The sequence below is a fragment of the Eutrigla gurnardus genome (genome assembly GCF_963514095.1).
Source record: "Eutrigla gurnardus genome assembly, chromosome: 5".
NCBI classification, from domain to species: domain Eukaryota; kingdom Metazoa; phylum Chordata; class Actinopteri; order Perciformes; family Triglidae; genus Eutrigla; species Eutrigla gurnardus.
In genome coordinates, this window is record NC_139919.1 from 22,042,665 (window position 1) to 22,056,806 (window position 14,142).

The 14,142-nt window shown below is 41.7% G+C and overlaps 1 protein-coding gene and 3 pseudogenes across 12 annotated transcripts in view; all 4 read right to left on the reverse strand.

Moving 5' to 3' along the window:
• Positions 1-14,142, reverse strand: part of LOC311013232 (protocadherin gamma-C5-like) — a gene marked incomplete at its 5' end in the record, with an annotated part of 293,577 nt that overhangs the window by 131,544 nt on the left and 147,891 nt on the right. The window lies entirely within an intron of this gene.
• LOC311013310 (protocadherin beta-11 pseudogene) lies at positions 430-6,424 on the reverse strand (annotated as a pseudogene). The gene is made up of 2 exons: positions 4,026-6,424; positions 430-1,860 (listed from the first exon to the last, which is right to left on the reverse strand). The product of its transcript is annotated as a protocadherin beta-11 pseudogene (transcript).
• Positions 7,263-9,850, reverse strand: LOC311013311 (protocadherin beta-11 pseudogene; annotated as a pseudogene). Its single transcript has one exon. The product of its transcript is annotated as a protocadherin beta-11 pseudogene (transcript).
• On the reverse strand, positions 10,686-13,378 carry LOC311013244 (protocadherin gamma-A10 pseudogene; annotated as a pseudogene). Its single transcript has one exon. The product of its transcript is annotated as a protocadherin gamma-A10 pseudogene (transcript).

Genomic DNA, 14,142 nt, shown 5'->3' on the forward strand with positions numbered 1-14,142 from the left:
GAAATTAGTAACACTTCAAATGTTGCATTCAAAATGAATTGAAAATATTCATGTATTTAATATCATGGCTCCTGACTTAAAATATGTATTATTTTATGTATTTAATAACGTAAGGCATTTTATATTTGTGGAGACACTTTCTCAATTAGGATATATTATAATGTTTAGAATATTAAGGATAATGTTATTATTGATGATAATAATACAAATAACAGCAGCAGCAGCAACAACACCAACAATTAATAAAATAGTAAGAGTAGTTAAAGTAGCATCAACGGTAGCATGTCTGATTGGAAGGTTTGAAGGAAGTGGAAAGTTTAAAAGACAGAAAGCTCATTTAGGGAAAGAGGAGCTGTCCACAAAGTGGTGCTGAAACGAATCGGGAGCACTTGTTTTCGGTTAAACTGCAACAAGCTATGCATTACAATTTCAGGTCAGTTCACAGAAACATTGTTTGAAGAAGAAAATACTTTGTTTACTGCACCTCACCTCTAGAGGAGAGTCAGGTTCATCCAGGATGCTCTTCTCACTCTGAATCCGCTGCATCGTCCCTGTAGAACTGGGGTCCATTATCAGCACGTTCTGACTACCAGCTCTGCCAAACTTACAGTCACTCTTTCTGGAGTCGGTCGTCCTGCACACCTCGTAATTGTACACGTGTTGGAGAGTCCCTGTCCCCAAAGTGTCTGAGTAACGTGGTGGATAATATGGAATCACAGGGAGACTGGAGTGATAGAGGATGCGAGACTGTCTCCATCTGTAGATCTTCACTGATATAATAACCACTAAACACGTGATGAAGAGGAAGGAGACTACAGCCAAAGCCAACACTAAGTAAAAAGTCAGGTTGTCATTGTACTCCTTGTCCTGTGTAAAGTCAGTGAACTCGGACAGAACTTCAGGGAAGCTGTCCGCCACCGCCACGTTCACAATGACTGTAGCTGAACGAGAGGGCTGCCCGTTGTCCTCCACGATAACAGTCAGTCTTTGTTTCACAGCATCTTTATCAGTGACTTGGCGGATAGTTCTGATTTCTCCATTCTGTAAGCCCACTTCAAACAGCGCCCTGTCGGTGGCTTTCTGCAGTTTATAGGAGAGCCAGGCATTCTGTCCAGAGTCCACGTCAACAGCCACCACTTTAGTGACCAGATAGCCCACATCTGCTGAACGAGGCACCATTTCAGCCACCAGAGAGCCACCAGTCTGGACCGGGTACAGAACCTGAGGAGGGTTGTCGTTCTGGTCCTGCACTACTATTCTAACTGTAGCAACTGAACTCAGAGGAGGGGAACCAGCATCACGAGCAGTTACGTTGAATTCAAACCACTTAATTTGCTCAAAATCAAACGTCCTCACTGCGTGAATGACACCGCTTTCTGAATTTACTGCTACCAACGATGACACAGCTGCACCATTAATCTCTTTCTCCTCCAGAAAGTAAGAAACTCGAGCGTTTTGGCCCCAGTCTGCATCACTAGCACTGAGGGTGAACACAGAAAACCCAGGAGAGTTGTTCTCTGGTACAGTCTTACTGTATTCAGCTTGTTCAAATTTAGGAGGGCTGTCATTCACGTCAGACACCTTTACATTGATGTGTTTACTGCTAGACAGAGGCGGGGAGCCCTGGTCAGACACAGTTATGGTGATGTTATACTCAGGAATACTTTCTCTGTCTAAGTAGTTGTCAGTTACAATTGTATAATATCCTGTTAGTGAAGACTCGATTTTGAAAGGTATGTCAGAGTTAATGGAGCACTTGACAACACCGTTGCCATCAGAGTCTTCGTCATCTACATTAATAACAGCTATAGTTGTACCTGGAGGAGAATCCTCAGATATCGAGTTAGAAAATGACATCAGCTGTATTGTAGGGACGTTATCATTCTCGTCAATAATTTGAATAATAACTTTGCACGTATCCGAATATCCTCCGTGGTCACTAGCCTTTACGTTCAATTGATAAGTCTTACATTTTTCAAAATCGAGGTTACCTACAACTTTAATTTCTCCGGTTTCAACATTTACTTCAAAAAGCTGTTTCGCCTCTCTGGCGACATGGCCTATGGAAAACGTTACCTCGCCGTTGACTCCTTTATCTGCGTCATTTGCACTCACAGTGGTTACCACTGTTCCTACAGGAGAATTCTCTTTGACATCAGCTTTATAAACAGGCTGGCTACACACTGGCGCATTATCGTTAGCATCTAGCACAGTGATATGGATACGCACTGTCCCTGATCTGTGCGGTTCCCCTCCATCTGAAGCAATCAGCACGAGCGAGTGAGTCTCCTCTTTCTCTCGGTCTAACGGGTTTTGTAAAACCATTTCGATAAATTTCCCTCCATCAAGCTGGCTTTGTACTTCTAATTTGAAGTGATCTGAAGGTTTAAGCAAGTATTTCTGAATATCATTAATTCCAACATCAGAATCGTCTGCGCTCTCTAGTGAGAAGCGAGTCCCCGCTGCAACGCTTTCCACAATTTTTAAGTTGATTTCATCTTTTGGGAACGACGGACTGTTATCGTTGATGTCTATTACCTCCACTGTTACCCGATAAAGCTGGATTGGATTTTCTAAAATGACCTCGAAACTGAAGCTACAGGGCGTCGTCTTTCCACACAGCTCCTCTCGGTCGATTCGCTCTTTAATAACGAGGGTTCCTTTGTCTCGGTTTAAATCAACGTACTGTCGGCTTCCTTTCGTAATAATACGAGCTTTACCTGATATGAGCCTCGCCACATCCAAACCTAAATCTCTAGCGATGTTTCCAACAAAAGAGCCCTCTGCCTGCTCCTCTGGTACGGAATACCGAGCCTGTCCAGTCACTGAGCTCAGCTTCAAAAGACAAAGAATGACAAACAGTCCGTTCCATCGGCCTCTAAGAGCGGTAATCCACAAAAAAGCCATCTTCAGTAGGTGCGCTGTATTCCCATTCGATGTAAAACTGATACAATTAAATCAATAAACTGAAAAGCTGTCGGTATTATCAGGAGAGAACGTCCAGAAATCCCACACCTAATACCATCAGGAGGTATATAGTCTGTTATCCACGCAGTATGGCACTGAGCGGAATGAAAGGGGTGGACCGCTCTACTGCTTGGACTGTTAGTCAGTGATGTATCAACAGCGGCGCTCAGAGGCCCATCCACGGTAATGTATGTAGTGTGTATAATGACTATAACAGTAATATAATAATAATAATAATAATAATAATAATAACAATAATAACAATAATAATAATAATAACAATAACAATAATAAGAATGTTATTAATAATGTGCAGTGCACTTTCCATTGGCAAAGATTGAGAAACGAACCGAATTATGATATAATTTATAATAATAATAATAATAATAATAATGAAAATATTTTGCATCATTATTAATTTTAGAAATTGTAGCAGTAGAGCCGTTAGCATTTCGTATTAGAATTTACACTTAAAAGAAAGTGGAACTTTTTCAAGCCAGAAGCAATTTCAGAGAAATAGGAGCTGTCCATACAACAGTGCTGAAAAAACGGTCTGCATACCAAACAGTTTGGAAGTAAATAAATAAATATGGATGCCAGCAAATATTACTTCATAATAACATCAATAATCATCACCATCATGATCATTATCATAATCATTGTAATTGAAATGAGAATATTTAATCAATTAATTAGGGCACTGTACGTTTTAAATGTAGAGAAAATGCCCAATTAGCAACCATTGATAATGATTTAAGATATTTCTACTATTCTTATTATGAGGAGGAGGAGGAGGAGGAGGAGGAGGAGGAGGAGGAGGAGGAGTTCAGGGTATTTAGAGGCAACATACAACAATTCTGAAAATTATGATTAGAAGTCATGAGGAAAGTGGAAACTAAAAGTGCCCACTATAAAAGAGGAGCTCTCCACATTGTGGTGCTGAAAATAATCAAGTGCATTTTGTCCGGGTAAACTGCAACCTTTTTCCTATTGCATTATCATTTTAGTTAACAGAAACAACTTTTGAAGAAGTAAAAACTTTGTATATTGCGCCTCACCTCGAGAGGAGAGTCTGGTTCATCCAGGATGCTCTTTTCACTCTGTATCCGCTGCATCGTCCCTGTAGAACTGGGGTCCATTATCAGCACGTTCTGACTACCGGCTCTGCCGAACTTACAGTCACTCTTTCTGGAGTCGGTGGTCCTGCACACCTCGTAATTGTACACGTGTTGGAGAGTCCCTGTCCCCAAAGTGTCTGAGTAACGTGGTGGATAATATGGAATCACAGGGAGATTGGAGTGATACAGGGTGCGAGACTGTCTCCATCTGTAGATCTTCACTGATATAATAACCACTAAACACGTGATGAAGAGGAAGGAGACTACAGCCAAAGCCAACACTAAGTAAAAAGTCAGGTTGTCATTGTACTCCTTGTCCTGTGTAAAGTCAGTGAACTCAGACAGAACTTCAGGGAAGCTGTCCGCCACCGCCACGTTCACAATGACTGTAGCTGAACGAGAGGGCTGCCCGTTGTCCTCCACGATAACAGTCAGTCTTTGTTTCACAGCATCTTTATCAGTGACTTGGCGGATAGTTCTGATTTCTCCATTCTGTAAGCCCACTTCAAACAGCGCCCTGTCGGTGGCTTTCTGCAGTTTATAGGAGAGCCAGGCATTCTGTCCAGAGTCCACATCAACAGCCACCACTTTAGTGACCAGATAGCCCACATCTGCTGAACGAGGCACCATTTCAGCCACCAGAGAGCCTCCAGACTGGACCGGGTACAGAACCTGAGGAGGGTTGTCATTCTGGTCCTGGATCATTAATTTGACGGTCACGTTGCTGCTGAGTGGAGGGGAGCCTCCATCCTGTGCTTTGACGACGAAAAGCAGATCCTTGATTTGCTCATAATCAAACGAGCGCATTGAATGTATCACTCCGCTTTCTGCATTTACGGAAACATATTGCGATAAAGTAGATCCACCGATATTAGTATCTTCCAGAATATAAGATATACGGGCGTTTTGGTTCTTATCAGGATCTTTAGCCCTCAGTGTGAGAACAGAAATACCGGGAGAGTTATTCTCTGCAATGAACGCATTGTAAACAGCTTGTGAAAACAGTGGAGCATTATCGTTCACATCAGAGACCTTTAAATGAAAGGTTCTTTTTGTTGAGAGAGGAGGCATCCCTGCATCTGTCGCAACAACGGTGATGTTATACTCTGAAACACTTTCACGATCTAACACAGTATCTGTTACCAAAGTATAGTAATTCCTTAAACTGGACTTAATCTTGAACGGTGCATTTACTTCTATTTTACATGTCACCTGCCCATTTTCTCCTGAATCAAGGTCTTTAACATTTATAATGCCAATAGTTGTACCAAGAGGAGAGTCCTCTGACACAGGACTAGTGAATGACATTACACTTATCATAGGGGTGTTGTCATTTACATCAATTACTTCAATTATCACTTTACTTGAATCTGTCAAACCTCCCTGATCTTTTGCATCGATTCTAAGCTCATATTTTTTATCCTTTTCAAAATCAATTGGGCCTGAAACAGACAATATACCAGAGACCTGATCAATGGATAACAAATCCGCTATATTGCTCTTCACGTTTGAAATTGAATATGTGATGTAACCATTCGATCCACTATCTGCGTCAGTTGCATTAACAGCAACGATATGAGTGCCCTTCGTTGCGTTTTCTATCACGGAAGCCTTATAAACTGACTGGTTGAAAACGGGAGCATTGTCATTTGCATCTAAAACCTCAATGTCTATATTAACGGTGCCAGATCTTTGCGGATTTCCACCATCTACTGCTATAAGCTTTAAAGAGATGTGGGGGACCTCCTCTCTGTCTAACTGCTTCTGAAGCACCATCTCAGCATATTTACTGCCGTCTGGATTAACATGCTGCTTTAAGACGAAATTGTCATTTGAAGTTAAAACATAATTTTGCAGTCCATTGACACCCACATCGGGATCCTCTGCACTATCCAGCACAAATCTCGCCCCAAGATTAGCTGACTCGCTTATGTCTAACATAATATCGATTTTCTTGAATACCGGAGAATGGTCATTCACATCTAACACTTCAATTGTTATGTGGTGTAGCTCCATAGGATTTTCTAAAATTATTTCAAAGCTGAAACTACACGGCGTTACGTCTCCACAAAGCTGCTCTCTGTCTATTCTCTCATTCACGACTAGAATCCCTTTGTCCGTCTTCAGCTCGGTGTACTGGATGTTTTCTCCGGTCACGATACGGGCTCGACCAGAACGGAGCCTTCTCAGATCCAAACCAAGGTCCTGCGCCACATTACCGATAAGCGAGCCCTTCTTCATCTCCTCTGGTATAGAGTAGCGGATCTGCCCAGCAACATTAAATAAGTACAGCAACAACAGAACCATTACCCGCGGTGGTCCGCAAAGCAAACGCCATTTGCAGAGTGGTTGCTGATACGCCATGTCAGAAAGGGAAATGTTCGGTGAAAAAGAAATACTCCCCGGATCCTTCGATTAAAATTCAATAAAAATCCACTCTCCCAGTTGTGCTATGTTCATAAATCCACTCTTCCAGTTGTGCTATGTTCATATATTAGAAAAGAGAAATAAAACCGATAAACTCCAAAAAACGCCACTCCTTTCCGAGATGCAAACGTTTCCCGTTGTTACCTCTCAGCCACTACAACGTCATCTTACAAAGAACATCCCTCTCAACTGCATCGGAGAGATTATGGGAGGCATCATATTGTAGTTCAACAGCGTCACTTAGAGTTCAAAACGTGAACACCAAACGGTTTGGAAGTAAATCATGAAGGACGGATACAAAGCAAAGCCAAAATAGATAATTACTGATGCCAGCAATATAATGGCCAATAAATAATACTACCAATAATTATTATTATCATTACCTTGATCGTTATCATAATCATTAACATCATAATAATAAAACGTAATCAATTGTGTACGACACTATGTTCGCAAGTGTAGAAAATAATGTCCGAGTAGCATCCACTGATAATGATAGAAGAAACGACTACCATTATTTGTGTTAGAAGTAGTAGAAGTAGTAGTAGTAGTAGTAGTAGTAGTAGGAGGAGGAGGAGGAGGAGGAGGAGGAGGAATATGAATATTTAGAAGTGGCATACAATAATTCTGAAAATCCTGATTAGAAGTTAGGAGGAGAGTGGAAAGTAAGAGGAGCTGTCCATACTGTGGTGCTGAAAATAACGAAGTGCATTGTGTCCGCGTAAAACTATAATCTATTACAATTTCAGTTCAGTTCACATAAACAACGTTTGAAGAATAAATACTTTGCGTATTGCACCTCACCTCGAGAGGAGAGTCTGGTTCATCCAGGATGCTCTTTTCACTCTGTAACCGCTGCATCGTCCCTGTAGAACTGGGGTCCATTATCAGCACGTTCTGACTACCGGCTCTGCCGAACTTACAGTCACTCTTTCTGGAGTCGGTCGTCCTGCACACCTCGTAATTGTACACGTGTTGGAGAGTCCCTGTCCCCAAAGTGTCTGAGTAACGTGGTGGATAATATGGAATCACAGGGAGACTGGAGTGATACAGGATGCGAGACTGTCTCCATCTGTAGATCTTCACTGATATAATAACCACTAAACACGTGATGAAGAGGAAGGAGACTACAGCCAAAGCCAACACTAAGTAAAAAGTCAGGTTGTCGTTGTACTCCTTGTCCTGTGTAAAGTCAGTGAACTCAGACAGAACTTCAGGGAAGCTGTCCGCCACCGCCACGTTCACAATGACTGTAGCTGAACGAGAGGGCTGCCCGTTGTCCTCCACGATAACAGTCAGTCTTTGTTTCACAGCATCTTTATCAGTGACTTGGCGGATAGTTCTGATTTCTCCATTCTGTAAGCCCACTTCAAACAGCGCCCTGTCGGTGGCTTTCTGCAGTTTATAGGAGAGCCAGGCATTCTGTCCAGAGTCCACATCAACAGCCACCACTTTAGTGACCAGATAGCCCACATCTGCTGAACGAGGCACCATTTCAGCCACCAGAGAGCCTCCAGACTGGACCGGGTACAGAACCTGAGGAGGGTTGTCATTCTGGTCTTGGATCATTAATTTGACGGTCACGTTGCTACTGAGTGGAGGGGAGCCTCCATCCTGCGCTTTGACGACGAAAATCAGATGCTTGATTTGCTCATAATCAAACGAGCGCATTGAATGTATCACTCCGCTTTCTGCATTTACGGAAACATATTGCGATAAAGTAGATCCACCGATATTAGTATCTTCCAGAATATAAGATATACGGGCGTTTTGGTTCTCATCAGGATCTTTAGCCCTCAGTGTGAGAACAGAAATACCGGGAGAGTTATTCTCTGCAATGAACGCATTGTAAACAGCTTGTGAAAACAGTGGAGCATTATCGTTCACATCAGAGACCTTTAAATGAAAGGTTCTTTTTGTTGAGAGAGGAGGCATCCCTGCATCTGTCGCAACAACGGTGATGTTATACTCTGAAACACTTTCACGATCTAACACAGTATCTGTTACCAAAGTATAGTAATTCCTTAAATTGGACATAATCTTAAAAGGTGCGTTTTGTTCTATTCTACAGTTGACTTGTCCGTTATCACCTGAATCGAGATCTTTTACGTTTATAATGCCAATAGTTGAACCGAGAGGAGAGTCTTCTGACACGGGACTAGTGAATGACATGACGCTGATGATAGGGGCGTTGTCATTTACATCAATTACTTCAATTATCACTTTACTCGAATCAGTCAAACCTCCCTGATCTTTTGCTTCAATTCTAAGTTCATACTTTTTGTCTTTTTCATAATCAAGAGAACCTGTTATTGAAATGATACCGTTTTTTTCATCGATCATAAATAAATCACCGAGACCACTTTTGAGATCTGAAAAATAATACGTTACAATACTATTTGAGCCGAGATCTGCGTCAGTCGCATTGACAGTAGTAACGTAAGTATCTCTGGGAGAATTCTCCATTACTGTGGCTTTGTAGACAGATTGGTTAAACAGAGGAGCATTATCATTGGCATCTAGAACGGTGATATCTATATTTACTGTACCGGATCTCTGCGGAGTTCCACCGTCTACAGCTATTAGCTTGAGAGACAGATTAGGGTTCGTCTCTCTGTCCAATGGCTTCTGAAGCACCATCTCTGCATATTTCTTTCCATCCGCATTAGAGTTTTGTTTCAGAACAAAATTATCATTGTCGGTCAAAAAATATTCCCTGAGTCCATTGACGCCCACATCCAGGTCTTCTGCACTCGTCAGTGTAAAACGAGCACCAGTATTAGCTATTTCGCTGATTTCGAAATGATTGGTGTCTCTTTTAAAAGTCGGCGAATGATCATTAATGTCTGTTATTTCAACTGTAATTTGATGCAACTCCATTGGATTTTCTAAAATGACTTCAAAGCTGAAACTACACGGCGTTACGTCTCCGCAAAGCTGCTCCCGGTCTATTCTCTCCTTCACCACTAAAATCCCTTTGTCTGTCTTCAGCTCGGTGTACTGGATGCTCTCTCCGGTCACGATCCGGGCCCGGCCAGAACGGAGCCTCTTCAGATCCAAACCAAGGTCCTGTGCTACATTACCGATTAGGGAGCCTTTCTTCATCTCCTCTGGGATTGAATATCGGATATGTCCGCTCACCATATGGTTGAGATAGAAGAATAACAACAGAAGCTTCCAGTTCTGTCCGCAGCCAGAGCGCCATTTTACGCAACGGCATGAATGTGGTATTCCAAATGACATGGCAAAATAAAAATAGGAAAATAAGCTGCAGGTATCCAAGCACGACGTTTACTGAAAATAAAAAAAACTGAACGATCTACAAGAAAAGCATGTCGTCTTTTTGAAGTTCGTCTATTAGACTGAATAGATTTGTCAATTGACGCGGATCTGTCTTCCAGTAATGTCAGCCCACAGAGAACACACTATCTCCTTTCCTCTCAGAAACCACGGTGGTAAGGGAGGGACTGTGTCGTAATGTTATAGAGATCATGTTGGCTTGATCAACAGCGTCCCTTAGAGTCTAAAATCAGCAACGCCATGCAACAAAAATCCTTCCTGGAAATGTTGAAAATAAATTGATGATATTTAATTGGTGGATAATCAAAGTAATCTTAGAAAAATCCATACAGTATTCCGGAAAAAAATAAAAACAAAAAACAAAACAAAGACCTCATACTATGAAATAACGCCACCCTCAGTGATAGAAGCTATTACTATGTACGTTTTATCAGAAATAGGCAAAGATGTTAATAAATACACATTTTAAAAACGTTACACAAATGATCAAAACACAATGCCAGCACACTGTTGAGAAGACTCGGGGAAACACAAGGACTCTGATTAATCTACGATGAATGTGATCAGTGAACGGTGTGTTTTTTCCAGTGGGTATAATAGTTCAGGCCACATGAAAACCACTCATTTCAAAAATCACGAGTGCAAACATCCGAAAGTACGGAGATCACTCACGCTGTAAAAACACATTTAAACTAACAAAATATCAGTCCGCCTAAAAACAACATGGCACTAAGTCAAAGCAATGTTTGTATTAAATAATAAAAACCTGCATATCACTGTCTGAGAAGAACCACTTAAAGTTTTTTTGAAGTTACGACTATTATTCTTATCAAGTAAAGCGGATGTAGATGCTGTCCGTGGTGCTGAAGAGAACGGTACAGGATGCAACAGTTCACCGTGAAAGTAACCAAATAAAGGAGGGATAGTCATTGAGACAGAGCTATATTATTCAACTCACCTCTAGAGGAGAGTCAGGTTCATCCAGGATGCTCTTTTCACTCTGTATCCGCTGCATCGTCCCTGTAGAACTGGGGTCCATTATCAGCACGTTCTGACTACCGGCTCTGCCGAACTTACAGTCACTCTTTCTGGAGTCGGTCGTCCTGCACACCTCGTAATTGTACACGTGTTGGAGAGTCCCTGTCCCCAAAGTGTCTGAGTAACGTGGTGGATAATATGGAATCACAGGGAGACTGGAGTGATACAGGATGCGAGACTGTCTCCATCTGTAGATCTTCACTGATATAATAACCACTAAACACGTGATGAAGAGGAAGGAGACTACAGCCAAAGCCAACACTAAGTAAAAAGTCAGGTTGTCATTGTACTCCTTGTCCTGTGTAAAGTCAGTGAACTCAGACAGAACTTCAGGGAAGCTGTCCGCCACCGCCACGTTCACAATGACTGTAGCTGAACGAGAGGGCTGCCCGTTGTCCTCCACGATAACAGTCAGTCTTTGTTTCACAGCATCTTTATCAGTGACTTGGCGGATCGTTCTGATTTCTCCATTCTGTAAGCCCACTTCAAACAGCGCCCTGTCGGTGGCTTTCTGCAGTTTATAGGAGAGCCAGGCATTCTGTCCAGAGTCCACATCAACAGCCACCACTTTAGTGACCAGATAGCCCACATCTGCTGAACGAGGCACCATTTCAGCCACCAGAGAGCCGCCAGACTGGACCGGGTACAGAACCTGAGGAGGGTTGTCGTTCTGGTCCTGGATCATTAATTTGACAGTCACGTTGCTACTGAGTGGAGGGGAGCCTCCATCCTGCGCTTTGACGACGAAAATCAGATTCTTGATTTGCTCATAATCAAAGGAGCGCATTGAATGTATCACTCCACTTTCTGCATTTACGGAAACATATTGCGATAAAGTAGATCCACCGATATTAGTATCTTCCAGAATATAAGATATACGGGCGTTTTGGTTCTCATCAGGATCTTTAGCCCTCAGTGTGAGAACAGAAATACCGGGAGAGTTATTCTCTGCAATGAACGCATTGTAAACAGCTTGTGAAAACAGTGGAGCATTATCGTTCACATCAGAGACCTTTAAATGAAATGTTCTTTTGGTTGAGAGAGGAGGCATCCCTGCATCTGTCGCAACAACGGTGATGTTATACTCTGAAACACTTTCACGATCTAACACAGTATCTGTTACCAAAGTATAGTAATTCCTTAAATTGGATTTAATCTTAAAAGGTGCGTTTTGTTCTATTCTACAGTTGACTTGTCCGTTATCACCTGAATCGAGGTCTTTTACGTTTATAATGCCAATAGTTGTACCGAGAGGAGAGTCTTCTGACACGGGACTAGTGAATGACATGACGCTGATGATAGGGGCGTTGTCATTCACATCAGTTACTTCAATTATCACTTTACTCGAATCCGTCAAACCTCCCTGATCTTTTGCTTCAATTCTGAGCTCATACTTTGTGTCTTTTTCATAATCAAGGGAACCTGCTATTGAAATTACACCATTTTTGTCATCAATCGTAAACAAATCATCGAGACCACTATTGAGATCTGAAAAATAATACGTTACAATACTATTTGACCCGAGATCTGCGTCACTCGCGTTAACAGTGGTAACGTAAGTATCTCTGGGAGAATTCTCCATTACTGTGGCTTTGTAGACAGATTGGTTAAATAGAGGAGCATTATCGTTTACATCAAGAACGGTGATATCTATATTTACTGTACCGGATCTCTGCGGAGTTCCACCGTCTACAGCTATTAGCTTGAGAGACAGATTAGGGTTCGTCTCTCTGTCCAATGGCTTCTGAAGCACCATCTCTGCATATTTCTTTCCGTCTGCATTAGAGTTTTGTTTCAGAACAAAATTCTCATTCTCGGTCAGAAAATATTCTCTGAGTCCATTGACGCCCACATCTGGGTCTGCTGCATTCGTCAGTGTAAAACGAGCACCAGTATTAGCTGATTCGCTGATTTCGAAATGATTAGTGTCTCTTTTGAAAGTCGGCGAATGATCATTAATGTCTGTTATTTCAACTGTAATTTGATGCAACTCCATTGGATTTTCTAAAATGACCTCAAAGCTGAAACTACACGGCGTTACGTCTCCGCAAAGCTGCTCCCGGTCTATTCTCTCCTTCACCACTAAAATCCCTTTGTCTGTCTTCAGCTCGGTGTACTGGATGCTCTCTCCGGTCACGATCCGGGCCCGGCCAGAACGGAGCCTCTTCAGATCCAAACCAAGGTCCTGTGCTACATTACCGATTAGGGAGCCTTTCTTCATCTCCTCTGGGATTGAATATCGGATATGTCCGCTCACCATATGGTTGAGATAGAAGAATAACAACAGAAGCTTCCAGTTCTGTCCGCAGCCAGAGCGCCATTTTACGCAACGGGAGAAATGTGGTATTCCAAATGACATGGCAAAATAAAAATAGGAAAATAAGCTGCAGGTATCCAAGCACGACGTTTACTGAAAATAATAAACACTGAACGAACTAAAGGAAAAGCATGTCGTCCTTTCAAGTTAGTCTATTAGACTGAATATAGATGTCAATTGACGCGGATCTGTCTTCCAGTAATGTCAGCCCACAGAGAACACACTATCTCCTTTCCTCTCAGAAACCACGGTGGTAAGGGAGGGACTGTGTCGTAATGTTATAGAGATCATGTTGGCTTGATCAACAGCGTCCCTTAGAGTCTAAAATCAGCAACACCATGCAACAAAAATCATTCCTGGAAATGTTGAAAATAAATTGATGATATTTAATTGGTGGATAATCAAAGTAATCTTAGAAAAATCCAAGCAGTTTTCAGTAAAAGACCAATAACCTCATACTATGAAATAACGCCACCCTGAGTGATAGAAGCTATTACTATGTACGTTTTTATCAGAAATATGCAAAGATGTTAATAAATACAGATTTTTTTTTTAAACGTTACACAAATGATCAAAAACACAATACCTGCACAATTTTGACAAGAGTCAGGGAAACTTAAGGACTCTGATTAATCTACGATGAATGTGATCACTTAAAGGTGTGTTTTTGCCAGTGGGTATAATAGTTCAGGCCAAATGAAAACCACTTCTTTGATAAATCACGAGTGCAAGCACCAGAAAGTACGGAGATCACTCACGCTGTAAAAACACATTTAAACTAACAAAATATCAGTCCGCGTAAAAACAACATGGCACTAAGTCAAAGCAATGTTTGTGTGAAATAATAAAACAGCATATCAGTCTGAGAATAACCACTTAAAGCTTCTTTTTTTTTAAGTTACGACTAATATTCCTATCAGTGATGCAGATGTAGATGCTGTCCGTGGTGCTGAAGAGAACGGTACATGCAACAGT